Source organism: Phocoena phocoena, chromosome 14 (assembly GCF_963924675.1).
Source record: "Phocoena phocoena chromosome 14, mPhoPho1.1, whole genome shotgun sequence".
Classification (NCBI taxonomy): Eukaryota; Metazoa; Chordata; class Mammalia; order Artiodactyla; family Phocoenidae; genus Phocoena; species Phocoena phocoena.
The window spans coordinates 66,142,987-66,157,961 of record NC_089232.1 but is presented as its reverse complement, the minus strand read 5'-3'; positions in this window follow the sequence as shown (position 1 = coordinate 66,157,961).

The window sequence follows — 14,975 nt, the reverse complement described above, 5'->3', positions numbered from 1 at the left end:
AATATCTGTTTACTGATGAGGGATAGAAGCTCAGGGAACCTCAGTGACTATCCCTGGGCCACAATGCTCAGCCTTCCTAAGGGCATGCAGTGGTTGGTGGCTAAGAGTCCAGTGTTCACCCTCAGGGCAGCTCCGGGCCCTGCCTGGCCTCTGGGACCAAGGAGGGGAGTGGCCTTGAACACTGGCTGGGTGACCAGCGCTGGGACAGAGGACATCCTGTTGAACTCAGGCAAGCCTCTGTTGATTCTAGAGGGCTCAGGGGTTCTTGATGGGAAGAAGGAGCCAGGCTCGCTGTGTCATAATTGCATCACCCCGTTGTTGATGGTTAATTAGTTAATTACAGTGGGAGAGGGTGAACCAAAACAGAAATGCCAACTCTAGGCTGGAAACAGCACTTAAACCGTGAGTTAACTCTCATCAACCCTGATAACAGTCCTACTTTGCTGGCAGCCATGGGGGAGGGAGCTAGGCTCCCAGGAGGCCCTCGATTCCCAGGGCATCGGAGCACTGACCAGTTTCCAGCACGAAGAGGCAGGAGAACACGCCTGCATGCCCCCCACAGTGCCAGCCTTCACCCCACAAAAACCGGGGATTGGTGAGGTGCCCAACTAGGTCAGGGGTCTCAGACTCCTACCCTTCCCCAACCTGGACTAAAGGAAGGTCCTGCCTGCTTCCTGCTGCTTTTTGGAGGGAAGGGCTGCCCTGTACTCCTGGCTTCACCTGGCTCTGGGGGGCTTCTTAACTGACCCTTCGGAAGCAAGATATGTCATCTTCAAGCTTCTTTGGGTGACTAGCATTGTTGCTGGTGGTCACAGAGAATCCATAAGACTGAATTAGAGCTCAATCACTTCTTTTGGTATTTGAGAAGTAGTTTTCTGAAAGGTAGAAATGATCCCATTATCATTTTGAGACATGTCAGTCTGTGCCCACACTCCCCAGCAACATGGAAAGGAGACCACGTTCCTCTCTCCCCACATCAACCCCCAGACACTGCCAGGCTCCCTACCTTCCCACTGCCCTAAGGAGGGGTGACCGTATCATTAATCATCCAACCCAGGCAGCTCTGAAGAGCGAAAGGAAATGGTGCTATTCATCATTTCCCTGAGGCAACAAGCATAAACTGTGACTGTCCCTGGCAGACAGGTCACCTTTCCTGGGGAGGACGTCCAAACTGTTTTCCGTGGCACATGGGATCCTTCATCATTGGCCCTGGCTGACACTGCAGCCTCATCTCTAGACACACTGCCCCTGCTCTCCCTCCTGGCTCCAGGTTTCTTTTAGTTCCTGCCTGTTCTCTCCCCTCTGCACCTTTGCATATACTGTTCCCTCTGCCAGGAACCTCTCCCCTTCACAGTTTACTCCAGCTCATCCTCCAGCTACCAACTTAAATAGCACTTCCTCTTTCCCAAAGCAATTTCCTAACCCCCTCTCCCACTTCCAAGTCTGGATGAGATGCTCCTGCCTGGTGCATCCACATCCCCCTGACCTGTCCTATCGCTGCACTTACTCCTTCTGTTGCTGGTTCAGTGTCTCAGGTCTCCACTGGACGGTAGCTCCACTAGCACAAGGGACATATCTCTCTCGATCACCATTGTCTTCCCAGATAGAGTATCTTCCCAGTGCAGCGTAGATACTTGCTGAATGAATGAGTCACAGTGTCCGAACTTGTGGCCATGAATACAAACTCATTCTCAACTGAGGTGAGGTGTTTTCATTCAACATATAACAAAACCCCATCTAACTATCCTAAGCTAACGTGTTAACATTCTGATCATAGGTTTCCAATGTCAGTAGCCAGTTTAGAAATCACTCCCATGTAAGTGGTGGTGAATTTCATTTAAAACTGACCCTTGGGGGCTTCCCTGGTGGCGCAGTGGTTGAGAGTCCGCCTGCCGATGCAGGGGACAGGGGGACACGGGTTCGTGCCCCGGTCCGGGAAGATCCCACACGCCGAGGAGCAGCTGGGCCCGTGAGCCATGGCCACTGAGCCTGCGTGTCTGGAGCTTGTGCTCCACAACGGGAGAGGCCACAACAGTGAGAGGCCCGCGTACCGCAAAAAAAAAAAAGAAAACGGACCCTGGTCTGGTAGAAGGTCATGACTAGAAACTCACCCCAATGTTTTTGAAATGGATGTACTTGACATGGCTGTGCTTGTCACTGTATGAACTCTATAGTCCTTGGGAATCCGAGGGGAACGAGCATCACACATGACATGTTTTAGTTTTGAAAATACCGACCCTTTGTCTCAAGAAGAATAACTGCATCTTGGGGCTATTTCTAATTTGCCTGCTGTTTGCATGTATACTAACTTACCTGTGTCATAACAAGCCACCAAGGAAGCAAGCTAAACCCTTTTACAGACAAGGAGCCCACAACCCGCAAAGGTTAAGGCAGTTGCTCAAGACCTCACAGCCAGCATACGGCTGAGCCTGGAAGCCCATCTGGATGCGCTGAGTCCAGACCCAGAGCTCTCTCCACCACGTGTCCTTGTCAGCACGATGGAAGCTGAGGCCATTTTTCTTCCCAGCAGCAGAGGGCTGGCTGGCTAGATATTGGCTGTGGTTTTTAGATAAACTACTGCTGATTGATTACCACATTTTATTTTCCCCATTCGATTATAACTCCTTAAGGATAAGACTTATTCTTGTCTTAATAGGACTTATTCTTGTCATATTTACATATTTTCATCTCCTTACACAGTTTCACATGCCCCTGGAAGGTAAGCTGGAAGAGGGCAAGGACTTGCCTCTTGTGGACAGCCTTACTCTCTGCACGTGGAGAGCACACTATGAGTGTCTATTGAAGGAAATTATTTGCATGTTGCAGAGGGGTCTCCTGCAGAGCTGAGGCCATAGCAGATGCTCAGAAAATGCTTAAGAATCACACAAGGGTAAACACTGGCTCCTTCTCCAGGAGGGTGGTTCTGCGAGACAGATGTCCTGGGAAGAAGGTTGGCTACTGAGACAGATGGAGGGGCCTAGATATTTGGGAGACGGCTGTGCCCTCATGTGTATGTTCCTTCTATTGAGAGCAAAGGTATTTATCACAGCAAATGGCAGAAACACAAAGGAAGCAGAGTCAGGGCTCAGGCGAAGAAGCATTTAAGATGCTATCTTCTGGTGCAGAATAATTCATTTCACACCAAGATCCCAGCTCAAAGTCCTCTTCTGCTGTGCAAGTCTGCCACAGAAGGGATGGCAGGTCTTTCCATATCTGAACGGTATGCCCAGAGCTGGGTGTGAGAAGGCAAACCAAAACTGTAAATAGCGATAAAGGACTTTGTGTCTGAAGACATGAGTGTCTGATCGGGGCCAGGCCTGCTGTTGGCTAAATAACCTGCGATACGTCATTTCCCATCTGTGACTCTCAGTATCCTGTGGTTACGTCATCCGGGCTCTGCCAGGAGAAGGTGCGGAGCTGGTGGCATTAGCACAGCTCTAGTTCCCTACCCACAGCTGATCTGGGGGAGAAGGGAAGAGAGAAGAACAGCCTGAGCCACAAACGTTCATACCTGAGATGCTTTTCTATAAAGAAAGTGCCCGCAGCACCCATTCCCAAGGCACTACTCTTAAATAATAAACCCCGGGCCTAGACAAAGGGAGAGTGTGGGTCTGGGGGCAGCCAGCGAACCTCCCTTCTGTGTCCTGTGATCATCTGTTGGCGAGGAAGGAGGTCTTGGCCCTCATATCAGGGAGGCACCCAGCTCACCCAAGTGGATCCACGCCTCAGCCAGGCATTCGGAATCCTGGATTTCCTCTGCTTCCACAGGTAACTCATGGCCCGATCTGTCATTTGGACCCCAGATGTGGGTGAAGGAACCTCGAAACTATTCAAGGCCAGGAGCTGGTAGATTATAACCCAGGATAGAGCCAGGGACCTGAGCACACCTACTGAGGGGGTGCCTGATAGAAAGGAGGAGCACGTTAGGGAAGTAAGGTAGGCTTTCCAGGAGTGAGGCCTAGGATAGGGGAGAAAAGAGAAGGTGGGCTTACTGGAAAGTTCAGGGCAATGACACCACTCACCCTGACACCATGATGGAAAGTTAGGCTAGCTTCATAAAATACCAGAAGTTAGGGACTTGCCTCGTGGTGCAGTGGCTAAGACTCTGCACTCCTAATGCAGGGGGCTCAGGTTCGATCTCTGGTCAGGGAACTAGATCCCACATGCGTGCTGCAACTAAGAGTTCGCATGCTGCAACTAAGGAGCCCATGAGCCGCAGCTAAGGACCAGGCAAGCCACAACTAAGGACCCCATGAGCTGCAACTAAGGAGCCCGCCTACCACAACTAAGACCCGGCGCAACCAAATAAATAGATAAAATTTTTTTTAATACTGAAAGTTAAAGTGACCTCAAAGCATCCAATCCTATTCTTTCTTCTACAAAAACTGGCGAATGAGGCCTCCTAACATTAAGTTGCTTGTCCAAGGACTCGCTGCCAGTCAGAGGCAGAGCCGTAAGGAGAACCGGCTCCGCAGGCTGGACTCAGGCGCCTTCCTTTACGCGCCCCCCCAGACCTGACAGGATGCTAAATGGAGCTGGAGGGCAGCCAAGTCTAGGAGCACAAGAAAAAGCATGCCAGATGGAGTCACAAACACCAACGTCAGCATCATGGAGGATGACAGAAGATTGTGGGAAGAGACTGGGATTGGACGAGGAGGAACAAACTCTGAGAGTTTGTTATACATCGAGGGCAACGTGGACAACTTGCTCAGGCCCCTACTGTAGAGCTCACTGGGATATAGCATGAATATTTGCTTATGTGGGTATTTCTCTCACTAGGCTGTGAGCTCCTTGGGGGCAGGATGTATTATTTATCTATAGATCCGTGGCACAATCCCTAATTCAGTAAATGTCTGATAAAGGAATGAATAAATGCACACACGCGTGCATGAATGAATGAATGTCAGCAGGGCTTACAGGACAGGACATTTGGAGTTCTAGCCTCAGCTGTGCCACTTACCAGCTATAAACCTAAGGCAGGGAACTGAAAAATGGGATGAATGACGGTGCTCGCTTCCTAGGGCCATGTAAGGATTAAATGAGATCAGGCATCAGAAGTGCTCGATAAATATTAGCTATTTTTACTAGGACTATTTTCAGGAAGCAGAACCAAGGGGGTAGTTAAATTTGATGAGCCTGGAGGCTGGCATACAAGTCAGTGAGAAGTTTAGGCTGAAGTGCTTTGTGTAACTTATCTCTCATCATCCCTGCTTTCCTCTCCCTGCACCACCATAATTTCTGGAATCTACCTGCTCTTTATTTGAGAAGATCTTTATTTGAATCTTCCTGGTCTTTATTTAGGAAGATGTTTATTTGAGATCAGGACAACCTTGCCTTTCTCCAGCCTGTGCTCTCATATAAATCCGTGCTTGTGAGGACGACATAGATAATGATCACCCCTGCATTTATGATTCTGCAAATGGTGGCATTTCGGACACCATGGTGCCACTTCACTGGGGTCCTTGGCATTCTTGAATCAGATCACACAATGATGATGGACAGCCACGCCATGGACCTGCTCCTAAGGCCATCTTGAACAGGGTAACAGGCCAGGCCAGTGGAGGTCAGTCTCCTGTTTCTGACCACCTCTCCTCCTAAGCTCTGGAGAGCCTGAACTAATGCACAGGGAAAGCATTTATCCCCTTTGGGCCAGGTGTAGGGATATGAAAGCAAATCTCAGGGCAGAAAACAAGCAAGATATGTTAGAACGAAATCATGGAAAGCCTTACATGCCAAGCTATAGGTTTTTAGGCTTTCTCCGGCATCTCATGGGGGAGCTGTTGAGAGCAGGAGTATAACCTGATCAAAACTCCGTTTTTGAGAGATGATTTGGCAGACACGTTCAGGAGAGAATTGGCATGAAAGGATAGGAGAGGGAGGGAAGTAAGAACAGCAGGAAGAGAAGTTTGGTGGGGTTTTTTTTGGCCGCACTGCGGGATCCTAGTTCCCTGACCAGGGATCGAACCTGAGCCCCCTGCTTTGGAAGCACAGGGTCCCAGCCACTGGACTGGCAGGGAAGTCTCAACAAGGACCTACTCTATAGCACAGGGAACTCTGCTCCATATTATGTAACAACCTAAATGGGAAGAGAATTTGAAAAAGAATATGTCGATCCTAATCTCTCAATTCGTCCCACTCTCCCCTGGGGTGGGGGGGGGGGTGGGAGGGAGGTCCAAGAGGGAGGGGATATAGGTATACATATAGCTGATTCACTTCTTTGCACAGCAGAAACTAACACAACATCGTAAAGCAATTATACTCCAATTTAAAAAAAAAAGAAAAAGAATAGATACATGTATATGTATAACTGAATCACTTTTCTGTACACCGGAAACTATCACAACATTGTTAATCAACTATACTCCAATATAAAATTAAAAAAAAAAGAACAGCAAGAAGGGTCATTAATAGCAGAGGGCAAATGAGAAGAGGGAAACAAATCATTCCAGAAGCTTCCCAGAAAACCTCCTCTGATATCTTATTGGCCAGAACCAGGTCACATGGCCATGCCTGGCTACAAAGGAGGCTGGAAAAGGAAGCATCTGGACTTTCTGTCTCTAGCATGGTAAGTGGGGTCTGCTGGTAGGGAGGGAAGGATGGGGAATAGCTACGAGGTAGGCAGCCAGCAATGTCTACTGCTTGGTCACAAATAGACTGAGCAACAGGTCTCGGGAGATGAAGGCCAGGGTCATAGAGGCAAGGAGGAAGAGGAAGAAGAGAATTCAAGAGGTGGAACTGGCAGGACTTGGTAACTGATGAGCCATAAGAGATTAGGAAAAGGGAGGGGTTGCAGATCAGCCCAGGGTTTCGAGTCTGGGTGACTAGGAGAGTGGTGATGTGTGAGCAGAAACAGGGAAGTCAAAGGGAGAAGGGAGATCATGGGGGATGGAGAGGTGATGAACCTTCTGGGGTCATGTTGAGTTTGAGGTGCCTGTGGAACATTCAGGTGGAGACATCCAGCTTGGAAACATGGAGCTTTGAGGGGCTCAGAACAAAGTCCCTATGTCACAATCTATCTGTTTAAGGGCTAAAGGGTTACAAAGGGGAAACTGGCTAGAGGCACATGAGAGGGCTTCCTGCAAAAGGATGAAAAGAGAGCTTTGCAAAAGGAAATGCCGTGGGGTCACAGGAAAAAAACCCAGGAGGAGGGTCACGTGGAATGCAAAGTGGTTTGTGCAAAGCCAGGAGAGGGACAGAGGACAGACTCTCAGCTGCTGGGGAGAGCTAACATTGCAGAGATGAAGACAAACTGACTGGTGAGGTTGGCTAAGGTGGGAGTGGACAGGTTGCCACTACTGGGTTTTAGACATAGAATGAGGAGCGTGGGTCTCATAAAGTAACTAAGAGGGACCCACTGACTTTTCTTGAACAAGAGAGGATGACAAAGTGATGTTCAAGAAAAATCAATATTGTGGGTACTCCCAGGGCCTATTGTCTAATATAAGAAGTTCCTCATTTGGAGAAATAGAATCTTCTTACATTAGGTCCATCTTCAGAGTTTAAAAAAATTTTCACATCTGCTACCGTCACCCTTTTGAGGAGAATTAGGAAGACTAAGCCCCATTGCAGACAAGGAAACTGAGATTCAAAAAGGTTTAATTTTCTTGATATATGATTGGCCAAAGAAGCACATGAAGGGATGTATAACATCATTAGTCACATGGAAATGCAAATGATAACCACAGTGAGATACCACTATACCTCCTGTAATGGCTAAAATGCAAAAGACCAACCACAACAAGTGTTGACAAGGATGTTGGGTAGCTACAACCTTATATATTAATGGTGGCGTGTGAAAGGGTGCAGTCACTTTAGAGAAGTCTGGCAGGGTTTTTTTTAAATTTTTTAAAAATAAAGTTAAACATACTCTTAAAATGTGGCTCAGGAATTCTACTCCTATTTACCTAAGAGAAGTGAAAACACATGTCCACACAGAGTCATATACACATATACTCATCACAGCTTTATTCATTATAGCCCCAAAGTAGGGAAATAAAAGCCCATCAACAGGTGAAAAATTTCGAGGCCTATCCGTACAGTGAAATCCTACTCAGCGATAAAAGGCAACAACTTAATAGATGCAAAAATGTGGATGAATCTCAAAAACATGCTGAGAGGAAGAAGCCTTTAGGGACTAAAGAGAACATATTGTATGACTCCTGTTATATGAACTGCTAGAACAGGTCAAACTAATTTGCAGTGACAGAAAGCAGATCAGCTATTTCTGGGGTGGTAGGAGAAGGAACTCTTCGGGGTGATAGAAATGCTCTATTTCTTGACGGGGTGGTTTTTGCATGGGTGTGTATACATTTGTCAAAACTCATTGAGCTGAACATTTTAAATGAGTGCATTTCTTATTTGTAAGTTCTATCACAATAAAATTGGTTTTAAAAAAAGAAAAGAGGGGGGCTTCCCTGGTGGCGCAGTGGTTGAGAGTCCGCCTGCCAATGCAGGGGACACGGGTTCGTGCCCCGGTCCGGGAAGATCCCACATGCCGCGGAGCGGCTGGGCCCGTGAGCCATGGCCGCTGAGCCTGCGCGTCCGGAGCCTGTGCTCCGCGGCGGGAGAGGCCACAACAGTGAGAGGCCCTCGTACCATAAAAAAAGGAAAAAAAAAAAAATCCTGAAGCCTGGCCCCACCCCCATCCCCAGAGATTCTGATTTAATTAGTCTGGGCTTGGGTCTAGGCAGTAAGAGTGACTTGAAAGCTCCCCAGGTGACTTAAAGGTACAGTCAGGGCTGAGAACCCCCAATCTACACAAAGGCATAAAGAAGAGGGTGAGCATCACCTAAACTCCCATTGCTGGAGTCACTGGTGTGGGCTGCAGGCACCAGGTCAAGGAGCGAGAACACCGGTGTTTACACCTTTCAAGGAGCATCATCTGGGGTCCTCCAGGTGTGCTGTACCAGAGGAGACGCTCACCCCATCCTGCCTCAAGAACCAGGTGTTTTAGATGTCTGTGGTGCTGCTTGTCCCTACCTCCTAGGGTCACAAAGATGCTGAAAAAGCAAACATCCAGGCAGCCTTTCAAGTTTGTAAGACAAGACTCCAGGAGAACCAAAACGGAGGATGTGAAAGTGGTGGTGGGTGGAGAGGTGTGGGAAATTCCACCATGACTCCAGGGAACCGGTGCATCTTCCTCAGCCTACCCAACCCCCAGCAAAGAATGCTTAGCCGAACCTGGAACTTCTGGGCTTCCCTGGTGGTGCAATGGTTGAGAGTCTGTCTGCTAATGCAGAGGACACGGGTTCAAGCCCTGGTCTGGGAGGATCCCACACGCCGCGGAGCAACTGGGCCCGTGAGCCACAACTACTGAGCCTGCACGTCTGGAGCCTGTGCTCCACAGCAAGAGAGGCCGCGATAGTGAGAGGGCCCGCGCACCGCGATGAAAAGTGGCCCCCGCTTGCCACAACTGGAGAAAGCCCTCACACAGAAACAAAGACCCAACACAGCAAAAATAAATAAATTAATTAATAAACTACCCCCAACATCTTCTTTTAAAAAAAAAAAAAAAACACCTGGAACTTCTGAGCAGAGAAACTTTGTTGACTTGACTAAAAGCAGAGGTAAGGGCTTGGAAACACAGTTATCTAGTAACCTGAAGAGAAGGACAAACATCAGGAAAAAGTAGGGGGAGGATTTGAGATAGATTCTAGGAATGGAAGAATGCAAGAAACCCCTTGTGCCTCTGAATTTCTCACACTGCCTGGAGTTAGCCAACTGTTCCAAAAGTTTTGTTCCCTCACCTTTTTTTCACTGAGCACAGTGTTCCGGGCTCATTGGAGTAGAGGGCCAGATCTAGAGCCCCAGCCTTCATCTTGTTGGAGACACACACACACACATACACACACAGAGAGAGAGGGAGAGAGGGAGAGAGGGAGAGAGAAACCACCAAAAACTGAATCATTTACCGCAGTCATTCACCACACAGCCCTCTTTTAAATGGCTCTGTGGTTTCTCCAAAATCCCTTGCCAATTCTCCTTATTGACCCCAGAAATCCAGCTCTGGCCCTCAGCTTACAACCGCAGCTCAACCATGGAGTTAGCCAGCCCTGCCCACCTTTGAAAACAAGTCAGTGGTTACGTATCGTAATCAAAAATGTGCCCTTGAAGTTTCTCACCTACACACACACCCACCAAGAATTCACCCCACGGAGCACATTTCTTTCTAGGCAGGATGTGGCAAACATTGTCAGTGCCGTTTGACCATCATTCCCCAGAATTCCCGGCCAAAAGAAATGTTCCTAGGCTCTGGCAATGAATTGGGATTGGTCCACGTCAGTGGCTCTCAACTTTTGAATTTTTTTAAAGACTTTGTTTTTTTAGAGCAGTCCTAGGTTCAAAGCAAAATTGAAGGGAAGGTACAGAGATTTCCCATATCCCCCGCGCCCTACACATTCACAGTCTCCCCCATTTTCAACATCCCCCACCAGAGTGGGACACCTGTTACCAAGGATGAACCTGCATTGGTGCGTCATTATCATCCAAAGCGCGCAGTCTACACCAGGGTACGCTCTTGGTGCCATACAGTCTATGGGTTTGGACAAATGTATGACATGTATCTACCATTATAATATCATCCAGAGTATATGCCCGAAAAATCCTTTGTGCTCTATTCGTCCTTCCCTCCCCACAGCCCCTGGAAATCAGTGATCTTTTTACTGTCTCCATAGTTTTGTCTTTTCCAGAATGTCATATAGTTGGAATCATACAGTAGGGAGCCTTTTCAGATTGGCTTCTTTCACTTAATAATATACATTTAAGTTTCCTCCACGTCTTTTCATGGCTTGATCAACTCCTTTCTTTTTGGAGCTGAATGATAATCCATTGTCTGGATGTACCACAGTTTAGTTGTCCGCTAACCTACTAAAAGACATCGTGGTTGCTTCCAAGTTTTGGCAATTATGAATAAAACTGCTATAAATATCTGTGTGCATGTTTTTGTGCCAATCAATCTTTTAAGAAATTATTTTTATCCCCTTAGGGAGTTTTTAAGACATTTTTTCCCTAATTGCCCGCTCCCATGAAATTTTAATACCACAGACACACTGTATATGTCTATATACTGTTTGTATATCTGTGCTTATACATAAAAAGAGTAAGATTTTTTGCTCCCCCGCCCCGCCAAGAACCAAGTTTCATCCCGTGGAGGGTGATATCACCCCCACTGAGAAGTTAAGGTCTTAGTCAACAAAGAATTGCTTTTACCAATGATTGGGGTGGGTGTCTGATCCAGTTCTGGCCAATGAAACATAAAGGAATCCGATCTGGGAGAGACTTTCCTCCTTGATCAAAGAGTGATGTGAAGAGAAATGACCATTAGCTCCGTCCGCTTCGAATTATGGTATCTCGTGAGGATTTGCCACTTGGAACTATGGCTATTTTGTAACCATGAGAGTGGTAGAAAGAAAGCAGAGAAAAAGCCCAGGCCCTGCTGAAATCATTGAGCCACTAGACAATCATAACCACTGCCTGCTTCCAGACTTCTTGTTAAATGCGAGAGTGAAGGTCTCTATGCCACTATCAACAAGATATTCTGAGGCTTGCAGCTTCAAACCTCCCAAGGTTTGACGGAGGCTTCTCTTCCTAAGAAAGAAGACTTTTCTCCCCACAGCACATTTTATGGAGGCAGGCTTGAGCGAGAAGGGCAGGAGGGAGGTTAGTTTGGTAGGGTTGCAAACATTTGGATATTCATAAGGGATGTGGTTCAGGCCTCTCAGAAGATGGGAGCTGTGCTGAAAAGTGGGCCACTGTGGCCACACACAGGGTCTCCCTCAGGCCAACAGCCCAAAGTAAAGTGCTAGGATTCGCCTGAACCCTTGTTTCATTTAAAACAAATGAGAGACAATAAAAGCTGTTTCCAAGTGCAGAGTGTTTTTCTGAGTGTTTCCCCAAAATGAAAGTGCTTCTGTTCTCACTCACTGCACGTCTTCCACAGTGAGTCAGGGTGCCGAGGCCATGCACTGCCTCCACAGAAACCCCCATCTGGAGCTCTCCCGACCCTGCTCTCTTTGGTCGACCAGTTGCCTGGCGTGGGGAGGGAGCTGCACCTCCCAGGAGGGGATGGTGAGGTGTGATACAGGCCACCAGTCTTACAGCTGGCTCTTCCCCCAGAAGCCCAGTCCCAGCCCTGAACTTGTGTAGCAGGTATTCTGAGAGCTGAAGCAGACCTGGAGAGTGAGCACAAGTCCCACCGTGTTTATAGAATGAGGAGATTGGGGGCCCAGTGAGCCAAACACAGGGGCTTAGGTGTCCAGGCCAAACACTCACCTCCCAGGAGGTCATGGATTACTCGGGTAACAGAGCAAGATGTTTGTGGTCTTGGGAACAGAGCCCTCCTCTCCTAACCCCCCACCCAGCGGCCTTGCCCAGCACCCTGGGGCTGTAGCTTATTTGTCCTCACCCTGGACTGTGCTGGGGTGTCTCAAACTCTCTATTCACCTGTTTGTTTCTTCCCAACAAAATTGCAAGCTTCTCAAAAGCTGAGGTCTTGACACGCCTGTCTTGGGACACGCTGTGGCACACGTAGGCCACTCGACATCCAACCATCAGTCAGCTTGATTTCTAAGCAGCTGATGTGGTGAAGGGACCAGAAGTACTCTCATGGGATAGTGAGATGTTTGGGGAATTTGGGCACCTCGTTCTGTATTCTTTTATGTGATGGTCGGTCAGGTTCGGCCACAAGAGGAGACGAAGGAGAGGCTCAGGAAAAAACAAAGTTTATTATGTTCACAGGTGCCAGAGACAGGAGGCCCACGCTCCATGTAGGGTCATGTGGGAAAGACACCAGGGTGCTCAGGAGATAGAAGACGGGAGCAAGAGGAAGGTTTAAACCGTGGCCTCATTGGGGTTTTTGTGGGAAAAGCAAGGCAGAGCTGCGGGAACAGCTTAGGATTGACTAGTTGGGAAGATTTCAGTGGGCTTTGGGCTGTAGAAGTGGTCTCTAGTTGCCTGGTACCTGGCCCCAGGCTGAGTAAGGCCAAGGAATATTGCCACCCGAAATGGATGGGCCAGGTAGAAAATGTGTGGCTCTGGATTGGGGAGTTTGTATATCAAGGGTATTCGTCTTGTGAGTACTTTGCTATCCCTAAGAATTGGCTAGCCCTGGGACGAGCATTCTCCTCCCGGCCAGAAAGGCTTTTTAAGATGTCAAAACATAATAATATACAGAACAAATTATATATAAAGTATTTTTATATATTTATATACATATTTAGGCTACTCCTCAATCACCGCAGATCAATAAGTGGGAATGTCCACAATAACCCAGAATCTGGGTCCCCTACCTCTTATCCACTGGTTGGAAATGATGCTACGTATTTATATAAATAAGTATCAGAATCATATGATCCCAGGGCTAGAAAATGCTCTATATATTCTGACATATTCAAAGCTCCTCTTGTAAATACTTCCTTTGAAGCAATCTCCCATTTAGTCAAAGGAGAAGTTGAGGAAGAGGGAGAGTCCCGAGATGTTGCCCTGAATCTGAATCGAGAGCCACTCCTCTGGGTCTGCTGCGTGGCATCCTCACCATTGGAGCCTCTCTTCTAAGCAGCTCTTTCTTGGACTTCTGTCTGTGTGGCTGCTGTGACAGGCACTGAGCAAAACAAGCTACATGCATGGTTTCCACTCTCTGGACATCAGCAACGCGAGACGGACCGCGATGATGAGATGGAGTTACGGGACACGTTTGTAAACAATGAGAATATGAAATACTTTTGTGCAAGCGTCTGATGGACTGAGAAGACCAGAGGAGGGGTGGCCCAAGCAATGTTAGTGTGGAAAGGACAGTGGACCCATGTTCTGACTGCCACTAACTAACTGGGCAGCTTCAAGGAAGTCTGTTCCATTTCATTTCCTCATCTTCAAATTTTGTGATTGGATAAGGTGATCACAAGGTCTTTTTTTTAGTTCTTCTAGTCTAAGACTCTCCAAATTTGGGGAAAGGAATGGAGAGCAATGAGGCAATAGTAATACTAGTACTAATAACAATAATAATAATAATAGACAACATGTATTGAGTGTCTCCTAAGAACCCGGATGCTGTCCTACGTGTTTTACGTGTTCATTTAATCTCACAGTGACACGAAGATGTACGTAATGTGATCTATCCCCATTTTACAGATGAGGAAGATGAGACCTAGAAAAATAAAGCACTCAAGGTTATATATCTAGTAAGTGCTACAGCCAGTACTTGAACCCAGATGGTCTGACTGTGCCACTAGGAAGCCGGCGTTGGTGTCCTAGCCTCTGTGAAGGAGCTGGGTTGCTGTTCCGTCTAGCAGTCTCCCTGGGGAGTGGAGGCCTGGCTCCTGCATTCCCAAGGCTAGGGTACAGCTCGAGTGCCAGCAACAGCAGAAGGAGGGTGGGGAGAATGAAGAGGAAGGGGAGGCTGGCTACTCTTCTGTTTGGGGCACACACATACCTTGCTGATTAGCAATGATGGGAAAGGAAGCACACGCTGAGGGCCCTTGACAGCTTAATGGGGTTTTAGAAAAATACACATCTATATTTTTAAACTTTTTTTTTCCATTCGTACATTTTTAGCTTCAAGTTCTGGACTGAAATAGCAGTTGTCTTAGATAACTCTTCCTCCTTAGGCTCCCACGTTTGGAAAAGGTCTTAGCCCAGCCTGGGGGTATGGGGAGGGAGAGAGAGAGAAAGAGAGAGAGAGAGGTGACAAGCTTAACATAACGTCTGGCACAGATAGTAGATACTTGATTGGATACTGGATGGATAGATGGATGCACGGATAGATGGATAGGAGAGAGAAGGGATATGATGGGAGCAAAAGAAAAACATGTTTACCCATGAGATTTTCCTAAGAATTAAGAGTAGACTCCCTGTAGAAATGTACTTACCCTGCTTAGGGTCACAACTAAAAAACTGACACTTCACCAGGGCCTGGCCTCTTAGAAGCAGTTTAAACCAAGTCTTGAGAAAGAAGGACACTCACGATTCAATTCCCATCAAAC